The sequence below is a fragment of the Lepisosteus platostomus genome, chromosome 23 (assembly GCF_059453375.1).
Source record: "Lepisosteus platostomus isolate fLepPlt1 chromosome 23, fLepPlt1.hap1, whole genome shotgun sequence".
Taxonomy (NCBI): Eukaryota; Metazoa; Chordata; class Actinopteri; order Semionotiformes; family Lepisosteidae; genus Lepisosteus; species Lepisosteus platostomus.
The window spans coordinates 13,917,329-13,930,047 of NC_142633.1; the positions used below are offsets into that span (position 1 = coordinate 13,917,329).

General features: G+C 39.9%; 1 long non-coding RNA gene across 4 annotated transcripts in view; it reads left to right on the top strand.

The window, feature by feature from the left end:
- Positions 1 to 434: 434 nt before the first annotated feature.
- LOC148642121 (uncharacterized) overlaps positions 435 to 12,719 on the top strand; it is a 71,396-nt gene continuing 59,111 nt past the window's right edge. For 2 of the 4 annotated variants that reach the window (XR_015929654.1, XR_015929655.1), the window contains exon 1: positions 435 to 488. This is a non-coding gene — a long non-coding RNA (uncharacterized LOC148642121). Of the gene's footprint in view, positions 512 to 12,719 lie in introns of all 4 variants that reach the window. The other 2 variants (XR_015929652.1, XR_015929653.1) reach the window with 2 other exon arrangements.

Below are 12,719 nucleotides of genomic sequence, written 5' to 3' on the forward strand. Positions count from 1 at the left end.
GAGAAGAGAATGGCTTGGAACAGAGCCGCCGATTGCTGCTGAAACGAAGAAAATTGCTTGTTATTTTAAGATTTAACCAGCCCACACAGTAAATTGAGGAAAACATGATGTGCTCACAGCACTATGGAGATAGTTATGATGAAAAACATACGTATTGTGCTTGTTTGTTTAATGTAATTTAATTATATAGAGCATAGATAAAACAAACCAGGGGTATTTGACAAAGTATGTTCCGAGCACTAGTAGCATGCAAGCACTGTAATCTTGTAAATAACTGTAATCTAGGTGGGTGGGATCTCACCCAACAAGTCTGATAAGTACACAAAATATTTGGAAAATTGTTTGTTTTCCTTAGGTATGTGGGATCCCTATTTTGTTTATTTATAATTTATATTTATTTATAATAAATTATTTGTCATTCGTTTTTTTTTTAAATGACCATTGGATTATAGCCACTACTCATGAAGACTGATTGGCCTATGTGAATGGTGAGAAGTTCCTCATTGCCTTGGTAGGTCCCTCCCTTAGAGTGTGAAGCCCCCAGTGGACATGGGGACAATGCTACAAAATGCCAAGGAAGGAAAGTGTATTGTTTTCAAATGTTAAAGCGACATCTGTATGTGGAAGCATGCTTCCTTTAAGATTGCTCTAGCATCTCCCGGGTCTTGCAATGAGATCTCTGACAGGGTTAAACTGGAGGGGCTGCTAATTATAGCCTCAAGGAGCGTGCAGCGCTGTCGGTTATGTTCCCAAGATTGGCTCAAACCCAGCCTCGGGGATTTAGAAGTGGGGGAGGGGAACTTTGTTCCTGAGTTTCCTGTCTGAAAGGTTAGGCTTCCCACCACATCCATCTTAAAACACCACTGGGAACATCTGGATCTCCCCGCCAAGCCATTCCTCTGTGTGAAGGGATCTGGGCTGGAGGGAAAAGGTAGAACACATTCCTGCTATAATCCAGAGATGCATAGGAAGCCCTTTACCACATAGGTTTCAACATTCTCCTTCTGAGTTCTTTCTCCAGTTCAGGTATTGTGTGTTCTGGTTTGCACTAATGTATAATGACATGCTAGCATGGTTGCAGACTGGTTAGTATTGCTTCCTTAAAGCACTGAGGCCCTGGGTTCAATTCCTACCATGCTATCTCCATGGATTTAGTATGATCACTCCATTTTTATTTAGGTGTCCTCCCGCAATCCAAAGACATACCGGTAGGTTAATTGGTTTCCATAAAAATAAGCCCTGGTACAGTATGTGTATGTGTATGAGTCTGTCTGTATCTGTGTGTGCCATCCAGGGTGTATCCTGCCTCGAGCCTGTTGCTTACAGGATTAGGCTCTGGTATGTCCTGTGACCCCGTGCTGGATAAAGTGGTTTAGAAAATGGATGGATGATAAAGTCTGTGTGGTTCACCCTTAGAGCGTGCAGCGCCAGTTATCTGTAAACCAAAGAAAGTTTGTTCTCGCTCATTTAAGACCCAGAGCACCCACCATTCTTTCCAAGGGTGGAAAGACTCTCTCTGGGATTTGAGAGCAGACAAACTCCACAGCTCCTAGGATTCCACAGTGATGGAATCAGAGGAGACACTCCTGCCACATCCTGACGAGCTGTTCCCATAGGAGCCCTCTCCTGTTTTGACACTCATCATATGTGCAGACTTCTCACAATCTCCTAGAGCCAAACCATACACGAAAATAATGACTTGAGTGTCTTTTAGTCAAATAACGTGCACGCAAAATTACTGCAAAATGCAGAACTGCTGTCGATAAAAAATTTAACCATGTTAAAAGGGTATATAAGATGACATCAATATCTTATCCCAAAGTAACACATGTTTATGTGAGCATTTACTATATATGGCATTTTTGTAATTTTATATCCGGAGTCAAATAAATCTCACGTTGATTGTAAGAACCCAGGATCTGCAGTCTCATCAAAAATTAGATGTTTAAAACTTAAGTCTGCATTAAAATTCTCAGGACCCTTTAAAAAGCTGGTGCTCAGGATAGGGCGGGCTATTGTTTACCACAGGGGAGCTAAAGGATGTAGACAGAACTCCTTCCCGTGTGAACTGCAGGCCCATCAGCATCGTGTCTCTAGGATGGATTTGAAGCCAGTCTAGGATGAAGAGGGACAAGCTGGGGGTGCATGTGTGGAGGGGGGAGTTGTGCTTTTAAGGCAGCACGTTAATTCACTATACAAACCCCCCACCATCACTATTTCCCTATCCCTCCCTCCTGTCCCATAATTGCTTTCCTTTCTTCATTCTCATACTGTGAGGAGTTTGACAATGTACATAAACGAAATTCCAGGATAGCAGCAGGATATGGAAAAAGCACATGTGGAAGTGGTTTGTGGGTTCTCTCGAGGGGGTGAGGCTCAGCAGTTTTATGGATTTGTACTAACAGAAGATGCAATTATTAACGCACAACAGATAGGTAGCAGGGTTTGGACCCAGTGCAAGAAAGACGCTGCTTTGCAAGTGCCATTGTGACCCTACTTTTTGCGTGAAGTGGGCCAAGAACAAAGCCTTGCTTTATGTCTTTCCCTCTCTTTCTCTTTGGCCTCTTTATGCTAAACAGCACAGAATGTTTAATGAAACTGACCTCGCCTGGCACTGAACTCATTGGCGTCGACCACTGGCTCTTTTCAGAAGGGCAGACCTGCAGATTGGACCAGAGAAAACAAGTGAACCAAGAGAGAAAGGAGTTTGGATTGACATGCATTCAAGGCTTTATCCTCCTTGCACTTTGGCCTGTATGCCAGATGACTCAAATCAGTCCCCCCTAATCATCTCCCTGGTATAATGGCAAACCCATGTCCATACATAATGTTGTATTGTGAATCATGAGGTCAGTCTTTAGTCCAAATACAATATTTATTGTTTTATATTATGGAATATTCCTGGGATTTTCAGGGCCTCTTTCACACAGTGGTAGCTGTGGGGGTGACTCATTTTTGCAAATGTCCCTCATCTGTGAAGGATGCAGTTAGCATTTACTGTAGAATACTTAAGATGTGGGTCTGTGGGTTATAAATTTACACTTCATACTCTGTAAATGTAAAGTCATTGAGAATTCTAAGTGATGTATTTTTGGTAGAGTGGGGGTAGATCAATATTATTTTAAGTGTCCATGAAAATGAAAAAATGTAAAAATAGCAGGAGTCAGATCTATGCAATTCTCCCTCTCCATTTAATTTGGAGGACGATGCGGGCAGTGTTTCCTAGCTTTCATTCACAGGGGCTGTGGCAGTATTGGAAAGAGTGCAGAGTGTGGAAACAAGCAGATGAAACATGAGAAAGAACAGAGTGGTGAAGTATTTGAAAATGGCATATTGTTTTTGCAAGTTTGTAGCGTGAGCCCAGGAAAGCACTGTAACCGCAAAATGGAATATATTGCATGTGTTTTAGAGGCTGAATTTACTGCACTGAGGTCTGTCAACTCTGGAAGATGTGGGCTCGAGACTAAGCCTTATTGTCCACACCCCTCTAAAATGCCTAAAATATGCTCCAGGCAAAGCCTGCCTGTTGTCTATGTTTGTATAATCTTTCCCCACGGACACTGTAGTTGCTGACTCTTATGCTTTGTGATCATTTACCTTACACCTTGTACTATGTTCATGATAGAATCACACACAGTGTCAGGATGTGCATGAGCAGTTCCCCATATTGTAATGCACAGTATTTGGAGTGGGTTTCATGAGACATGTTAACCTATTTTCACCCAGCTGAACATTACACTCATTCACCAATTCACTAATTAGGGACTGAACAGCAATCATATGCCTTCTCATATGTATTTTCTATATATAAAAAGTATTATTTGGAACTTAAAACAGTTTACGTGGTGAGCATGGACAATTTCTGTGCAAGCTCTGCATTCCAAAGCATAAAGCAAACTTCAGATGGAAGGCCTTTGCTATATTCCATGTGTAGTGTCTGCAACTGCTAAGCTTATTCATATTTTAAAAACTTCAATATCACAGTGTTAATGCTTTACTATTAAATCTAAACCATTTTTTTTCTTGTGCTCAGTATCAACAGACGTGAAGGTCTGTTTACTGGTGTTTTACTAGAGAAAAAAGGTCATTATGCAGCTCTGAAAAAAGCCATGGGAGATCTTGAAGGAAAATGAGATCCAGATGTTTTTTTGGCATTGAATGGCAGGGAATATAGATTTTAAAAGTTATTGTTAGCATATGTAAATGTATATATAACAATAACCCCCTACTCTGTCCATTTACATGACATCAACATATTTTTAAACATACCCCTCTGGCCACATTTATATTGCACTACCTGTCATAATAAAGAATTAACAGCTTTCAAATCAGTACCAGATACTGTATTCTACTTTATGGTAACAATCATGTTTCCCTTTTGGCATTCCTCACATATTTTGCAAGCTGTTTTGAAACAGATATCTGTCAAAGGGGGAGATAAAACTTATATTTTAGTCACTAAAAGAAAGGACACAATGCATCTAAACTTGTTTCCTTTCTGTAAAAGAGAGATGCAAAGGGAAACACATGGTACTAGCACGTGTGCAATACATCACTGATGGGCTTCAGAACCCTGTGCTGTGTTAACTTTGTCCCAGCTTAATTCAACTGCAGTTGGCTGTTTGTCATCTTTGAAAAATTAGTTCTTACAGAGCTAATAAATTAAAAGATCAAGAATGTCTAGTAAAAAACACATTTTACATTCATTATGCAGAAAATGCCATGTTTGCTAAAAGTCTCGGCTTTTAGAATAAGTCCTCGGTAGTCAGACAGTGATGCCCCTAATGAGTTTATACAGTATGTTGTATAAAGGTATGTCAGTGAGTCTCACCCAATGACCTGCAAAAGTATTGAACCACATTGGTCCATGTGTTTTTACTTCTTAAGCAACTTTGTTATTCATATCTGTTTTCTAATTCAGGTGGGTAGGTGCGTCAGCATGCGTAGGTTGCAAAGGAACAAGTAATAGGTTTATTCCATACTGAAATAAAGAAGAAAAAACACAACGTTTCGCCGTGGAGCCTTCTTCAGGGCTTTATTGTTGGCCCATTAGGTTCTCTTCTCATTTATCTGGAAATCAGGTAAGGACTGGAAATCAAATCATATCTTGTCAAGAAACTGAAATTTAATATTTAAGGGCTGTCTGAGATGAAGGCAGGCTATTTAGCCCTCCATGCCTGTACACATTAAAGGGCCCTGATGTAGATTTCAGTGCAATAAACACAGGTCTTAAAGATATGTATGAAGAATGTTGTGTAAAAAAGATTTGAGTATATCATTATAGTGTCTATAGAAACTCTACACACCCTTTCCAGTGTAACACATTTTGTGGCCTAACAACCTAAAATCAAGACGCATTAAATCAGAATTTATTTAACCTTGATTTACGCATCATAACACACAACCTCCAAGTGAAAAACAAATTGCTGAAACATTCCGAAAGGTTATTGCAAATGAAAACCTAGAAAAATGGGTTGGATTGGCGTACACACTCCTTAGTAACAGCAATTGCCTTCCAAACCACACCACAAACATATTAGCCTGATAATTTCAGAATCAGCTGTTTCTGTAGATCTCTTCTGCTCGGTACTCAAAGAAAATAGTCAACTATGGCCAACAAGGAGCTATCACAAGACCTTTGGGATTGTGAAAAGGGACAGAGCAGGAGTTGGATATAAAAAAATTTGAAGATCTTAAATATCCCATAGCGCATGATCAAAAAGTATTAAGAAGTGGGAGGTATATGGCCTAGTTAAAGCGTCCAGCTAAACTGGAGGATCAAGCAAGAAGGAAACTGACCAGAGAAGCTACCAAGATCCAATGGGAACTTTAAGAGAGTTACAGGCTTTTACGCGTGTGCATGTGACAAACAAATCACAGACATTTCAGATCTGGCCTATATGGTTAAAGGTAAAGTGATACTGCAAACATGTGGCCAAATGTTTGCAAACTTTATAGCCTAAATGCAAAACTACATCAACCCAAAGAACACCATCCCTACTGAGAAGAATGTTAGTGGCAGCATCATGTTACTGGGTTGTTTCTCATCAGCAGGGACGGGGGCACTTGTCAGGATAGGAAGAAAAATTAATGTACTGTAGCAAAGTACAGAAAAGTCCATGAGGAAAACCTGCTGCCTTCTGCAAAAAAGCTGGAACTGGGACACAAGTTCACCTTTTAGGATGACAATGACCCAATGCTAAAGAACAAGAAGTTAAATGGCCTCGAGTGGCTCAGTCAGAGCTCTTGACCTCAATCCAACTGAATCTGTTGGATGACTTGAAGGTCGCAGTCCACCAAAGGTCCCCTCACAATATGAGTGATCTTGAACAGTTGTGAAAAGAGGAATGGGCAACTATAGCCATATCTAGGTGTCCTACATTGGTACAGACATTCAGGCAGAATTATGGCTGTAATTCAAGCAAACGATGCTTCCGGCCAGTAGTAACTCAGGTGTGTGTACGCTTATCCAACCCATTTTTCTAGGTTTTTCCATTTGTAATTATCTTTCAGAATGTCTGCGCATTTTTTTTCCACTTGGAGGTTGTGCATTGCAATGTGTAAATCGAGGTAAAATAAATTCTGATTTGATGTATATTGATTTCAGGCTGTTAGACCACAAAATGTGTTACATTGGAAAGGGTGTGTAGACATTCTATAGCCAATGTGTATCGGCAGGAAGTATTGGATAGGCTAACACAGTTTCCTTAACACATCAGTTGCAATGGGCATGACCTCAGAAAGTACGCCAGGATAGACTGAGCTGATTGGGAGTGTCTTTCCATGTCATTTCAAGCTTCCCCCCTCTCTCTGTTGACATATTTTGGAACCCCAACATGTTGACTGAACAGTTCGATATGATGGATGTTGTTGCATGTGATGAGGGAGTTATTCCTGGACCCTGCCAAACAGTAAATTCTGTGGGGGGCATTTTCTTACATTTTTGCTCACTCCAAAAAAGGACAGCTCCTGCCAAAAATGTGGTTTCTATCTGGAAAGTGTTAATATTGGATATCATAATCTTTACAAAATATGGAACTTCAATTCATAAACCCTGTGAGGTATGTTGTTTGCAAAAGAGGCCATTTCTCCAAACTAAGTCATTAATGCCAGTTAAATGATACTGGAAAACATTGAACAACAGAGAAACTGGTTTTGAAGACGTCCAAATGGTGAGCAATATTTGTAAAAACAATTTTACACAAAGAAAAAGAGAAACACATTTTTCCAGTCTTCAGTGCCACACTTTTTAAGTTAATAATAATTATAAAAGTGGCTTAGGGGTTTGCTTACCTTAGCGTTACCACAGTAACCTGTTTGCTCCCAACTGCTGTGCTAATCTTAGGCTTCATTAGATCAGAATTTCCAAATGCTTGAATGTTTTTATATAGATCTGTCAAAGCAGTTTCTCTTTTTCTTTGACAATAAGAATGTAAGTAGAGAGGAAAAAATAATTCCCTAGTGTGTTGTACAGGAATATGGTTATACACAGTACTCATATAAATACCTGGCCACCAGGTGGTGATGTTCGCTGTGTAAAAATCCCATTGTGACACTGAACAGAACTCGGCTACTGAAATATCTGAAAATTAAGTGCTTGGAACATCACAGCATCTGTATTACTCTGACAGTTCCTTGTACTTGACAAGATACTAAAAGTGGGCCCGCTCGTTATCAAATTGGGCATTTTGTTTGGATGTAGGCGTAAAAATCCAGACAGGAATGGAAATCACACTGCTAGGATTCCAATCATCTGAGACTAAGCTCCTATTAACAACATGCCTCCCACTCTCACCTTTTTGCATCTGGAGCCTGTTAACATTCCAAACTTCCTACAGAGACCAAAAAGGCATATGCCAGCATACCTATTAGACGTGTATGAAGAGGATCTCCTCTCCTACTTCTGGGGCCTGGGGTGTTCCTATGCAGACCCTACCCTAACAATTCCATTCTCGGCCCACTCATCTTTGCTGTAATTTATTTATGCCTTCATATCTCTTGGAGCAAAATCAATATTTGCATAGCTTTGTGCTTATTTGTGTTTGTCTGAGCATACAGGGGGGAATTTAGTCTTCCATTTCTTAATACAACATTTCTCTGGAGAGGCTCAGCATAAACATACAGTCTCCTACAATAAAGAAAATAGGATAACTGCACATCCATTTTCTTTTTTTCAATTTGAGGATCAATGTGCATTACAAAACAGGTCACTGAAAATATTCTTTTCCTTAGCTCTGATGCTAAGCTAAGGAATCCTCAGCAGAGGATGTCATTTCACAATCAGTGCTTTCTGTTGCATTCATAAATACGCAATATCTGTTTTTTTTTAAAGTTTGCTCAGATCTACTTTTTACTTGTTTATTAATTCCTTTGCATGAACATACTTGAGCTGCACGATACTCCTGACGCACTTTACACATGCCATGCACAATTTTCTGTTTGCATGTTTAAATACATTGACAGAGATTTTCATGTGCACATGCACGTATTTCAGGGTGAGTTGTACTGTATATGCACTAGGGACGGGAGTCCCTACAGCCTTAATTCTTGTGCTGCTATTCTCAGTGAAATAGGGAAGCCATCTGTCAATTATACTGTATGCAATGCAAAATGTGTGCTGAATCTTTTAAAGCTCTTGATGATGCAGAAGAATTATCAAGATGCATGAACTAGATTCACTTTTTGCATATTACAGTATATTACTACGTCCAGAGGCCTAAAGAAATAAGAAGAGATGATGCTTGAAGGTTTGGATGCATGCACATTCCTCCACCTCTTGCCCTCCCCTCCTATCCTTTTATGTGACTTGTTATATGGGCATTTCATTTTATGGCTTTATCTTGGAAAAAGACATTCATTTATTTTTTCAGCTGTGCTGGTTCTGACTTGCGGTCTCTCATCAATCCCAGCAGCTGTGTGTAGCCATGCTCTGATCAGGATCTGTGTAACCTTCAATCACACAGTAAGACAAACTGTACGTAATTCTTTTTTCTGATGCCTGCTTTTGTTTCATGCTTATTACCTGATCTCTGCAATAAGCTTGATGTGACAATAGAGGAGCAGAAAACCATCCATGGGAGCAGAACTATTTTTTTTCAACTGCATTTGACTGCATATACTATCTTGGTTATGCTTAACTTTAAACATTCTACTGTAACATCATTTCAGGTAATACCGCTCATACAATATCACAAGAATACGTAAACCATATTGTACAGTGAAATCTGTCATGGAGCACCTGTTTCCTAAGGACTGTTTCCTGTCTTTATGATTCATTTCTAGTTGATGATGAGGGGGAAAAAAATCATCGCTCTTGTGGTTTATATAAAGCTCCCGGTTCCTATGTTACTCCCAGATTTAAAAAAAAAAAGACTTATACATTTAAGATGATTTTTTAAGGCACACTACTTTGTAGCCACTAATAATAATTGTGTTCTAGCAGTGTAGGGCAAAACAAATTATTTGTATGTTTTGGCAAAACTCTTAAACCTGTCTTGTGTCTGTTGACAATCTGCTCAGGGCACAAGCCTCCCTGGCTGTGCTTTTACCAGTATTTGTGGAGTTTCTGCTCAGTCCAGAGGTAAAATTATATTTTGAGACTACTTGTTATTTGGCCTTTATGTCATATCCCTCTGAGAGGACTGAGATCAGCTCTCATAGACAGACTCGGATTTAAACCCTAGCCTGTAGAACAAGGAAGGCTTAGGGGTCAGTGATCTAACCAGCTTTGCCATCTAGCCTTGTCGCTTTGGCCCAGTTTAATGATTGCATGATAAGAAGCCCTGTATTCCTTGCTTGTTAGTGAGTGGGCTGAGCCACAGCGCAGAAGGTCATTGCTATGGTCAGATTCCAGATGCTTCCCTCCCCTCTCCATTGCAGCTGTGAACTTGAACTTCATTGACAGTTTGCATGTCTCTGGCTCTAGGTAATATGTCACTGCTACAATTCCAGTCATGCATATTGAAAGCGCAACATTGAAACTTCTATGGATCCTTAATAGATTTTGCAAGCTAGGGCATGCAAATTGCCTTGCCTGTGGTAGGGAGTAAGGCTAAAACAAAATGCACGGACTCAGGGTCAGTGTGCGCAAATTTAAAAGAAACCTTAAGCACTCAGAATGCTTTTTTGGGTCATTTCCAGGCAGTTTTGCATAATACAAACATCTGCCACCAAAAAACAAAACTCTTGTAATAGAGGCCATATTCTTAACTAAAAAAGATTACATTTCATTTTCCTTAATGAGAAAAAAAACTTTGGCACTATCCTGTATGTTTACTTGGGTTATGTAAATCCACTGTACTTCATGCAGGTTGTGGCACGAATCAATCTTTGATTGGATTCTGGTCAATCAGGTTAGACAGACAGAGTTCATTTGTAAGGTTCATTCAAATTGCCTATATCTAGCCTATAATGGAAGGTTAAGAAATGCTGCACACCAACAAAGATCCATGCAGCTCATTTTGGGTGAAAGACAGGCCATGCAGCTGTGAACTCTTTTATATCTGTATGTGGCTCCTGACTGACTAGCTATACTGTCAGAACCAGAACGTAGTATGTCAATGAAGACTTCCAAGAGACATTGCTTCAGTCTCTTTTATGCGATGCTCAAACATGTGGCCTGAAAACAAAGGTTATTGTCAAGCTCAGCGGCTGAAATAATTTGAAAAGCGGCACTCTGCTGTCCTGTGTTTCCAATTATTTGTTAAAACCCACCCACACCCCCAGCACTGCGTTAAGTCCCTAGAGTGGTTGTATTTATACATAGTGTTTTGCATACCTGTTGCTGAACATGGGTGTGTGCACATGTTTGTCTTTCCCATTTGTGTTTAGCTATTTTAGGTGCTTCTGTTTTATCTTAACAAATGTTTTCCCATTTTCTGTCTTCATTTAGCCTGATTTTGTAATGGCAAGGAGATTTGGAGATAGCAATGATGTAGGTGGCCTTGCAGGTTTCCCCTTCTGCAGTGACATTGCCAAGGGAGGAAGAGAAAGGGTTAAGCCCACTGCTGCTCCATTCCCAACAGGAAGGCACTACTCCGGCTCGTCTCCAAACAGATGTTCGATTGTTTCAGAGCTGCGGTTAAATTGTTGGACAGTGTTCCAGCACTCAGGGGAGGGGGTGGGATTAAAAACTCAGAGGATCACAGCTGCAGAGACAGAAAGAAGAAGAAGTTTAAAAAAAAAAGCTGTGTTTTTTGTAACAAAAAAGGCGTGTTCCAAAAAAACACTGCCCTGGGGGAAATGAGGAGGACAGGAAAATTCAACCAGTTTCTGCATAAATAGGACTTTGAAGTTTAACGTTAAAAAAAGACTAAATTAAGCCGTGCATATGAAAGCAGCTCTCTGTCAGGTTTTTTGTTGGGGTTTTAGATGAAATATGTTCTCCCCTTGGGGCAAAACTGAACTGCATACTTTTTTTTGTCTTTCTTTCAGTTTACCTTTTCTCCTGCATACTTTAATCTTATATCTTTCATAGTTAACCCTTAGGGTGCTTGCCATATACTTCTATGAATTACTGGGATTCAGTGCATCCATATGTGGTACAATGAATGTTTGGCCATCATGACAACCAAACTCAGATGTCAACCATATTTTCACAGTTGAAATAGAATTAACCTCAGCAAATTCACCATTATTGTACGGTCAGTGGACTGAAGATGCAATGAATCTGCTTAGAAACCATGAACGTCTTGTACTAATCATGCAGAATGTTACCAGACCTGTGAAATACAAAAACCCTTACTGAGCTGTGCAGTAGTGACACCCACAGGACCATCTGTAAGCATAAATGTTTCATAAAATATATAACGCTGTAAGTTTTCTCTCACATTTGTTTGTGCTTTTCATAGTATCACTTCTTAAATCTGCCTGAAAAGTTGTATCTCATTGCATTTGTGTTAAGTGATAAATAACCCTTTGAAATTTCATAGAAACGTTTCCTTTCATTCAGAATTGCATTGTAATGTTGAGGTCTAATGTTGAGAACCAAGTAACCATTTTTGCAACCATGGCCCTCTACCCAGCTACTGTTGACCAAAGGGAAGTAAGCTACAGTTCTGTAGGAGTTTTTCTCAAGAACCTCCAGTGTCCCTCTGAGGTACCTCTGCTGTTCTGTCTACAACAGCAGTCATCCAGAAATCTGTCTGCCGCTCCAGGTGGCTTCTAACACCTGGTTGAGAATGTATACCAGGATGAAAAATATTCCAGTGTTGTCACAGCTTGTGCCTAAGTGAATAGGCTGCTTATCGTTTCTGATAAAACTTGGGATTTTCAATTCATGCAGGCCCCAGCTCCCTTGGCAGACTGGATAAGAGAAAACAGATATCTATTGTACCACTGTGGCCAATGACGCTGAAATCTCACTGTAGGAGCTATGGCAGAATGAATATTTGGAAAGTAGAAGTGTTCAGAAACCTTTCGCCATCGTACCTCACTCGAGGAAGCCTGAAATATTTAAGCAAATGCTTCCAGTTGAAGTGACTTACAAAGACTAGCCTCAACAACTTCTGCTGTGGACTTACTTGTAAGAGGACCTGAGTTGTCTGTAAGACTGAAGAGGATAAATGACGTGCTCGGGGGAAAACACAGTGATTTAGTAGTGCTGAGGGATTAAATATAAAACTAGACCAAGTGGTCTTAAAGTTGTCAGTAAGGCATTTTGTGGTTGCACATTATAAAAGGACATTCAAATGTTGTGAACAATAATGACAAAATATCCT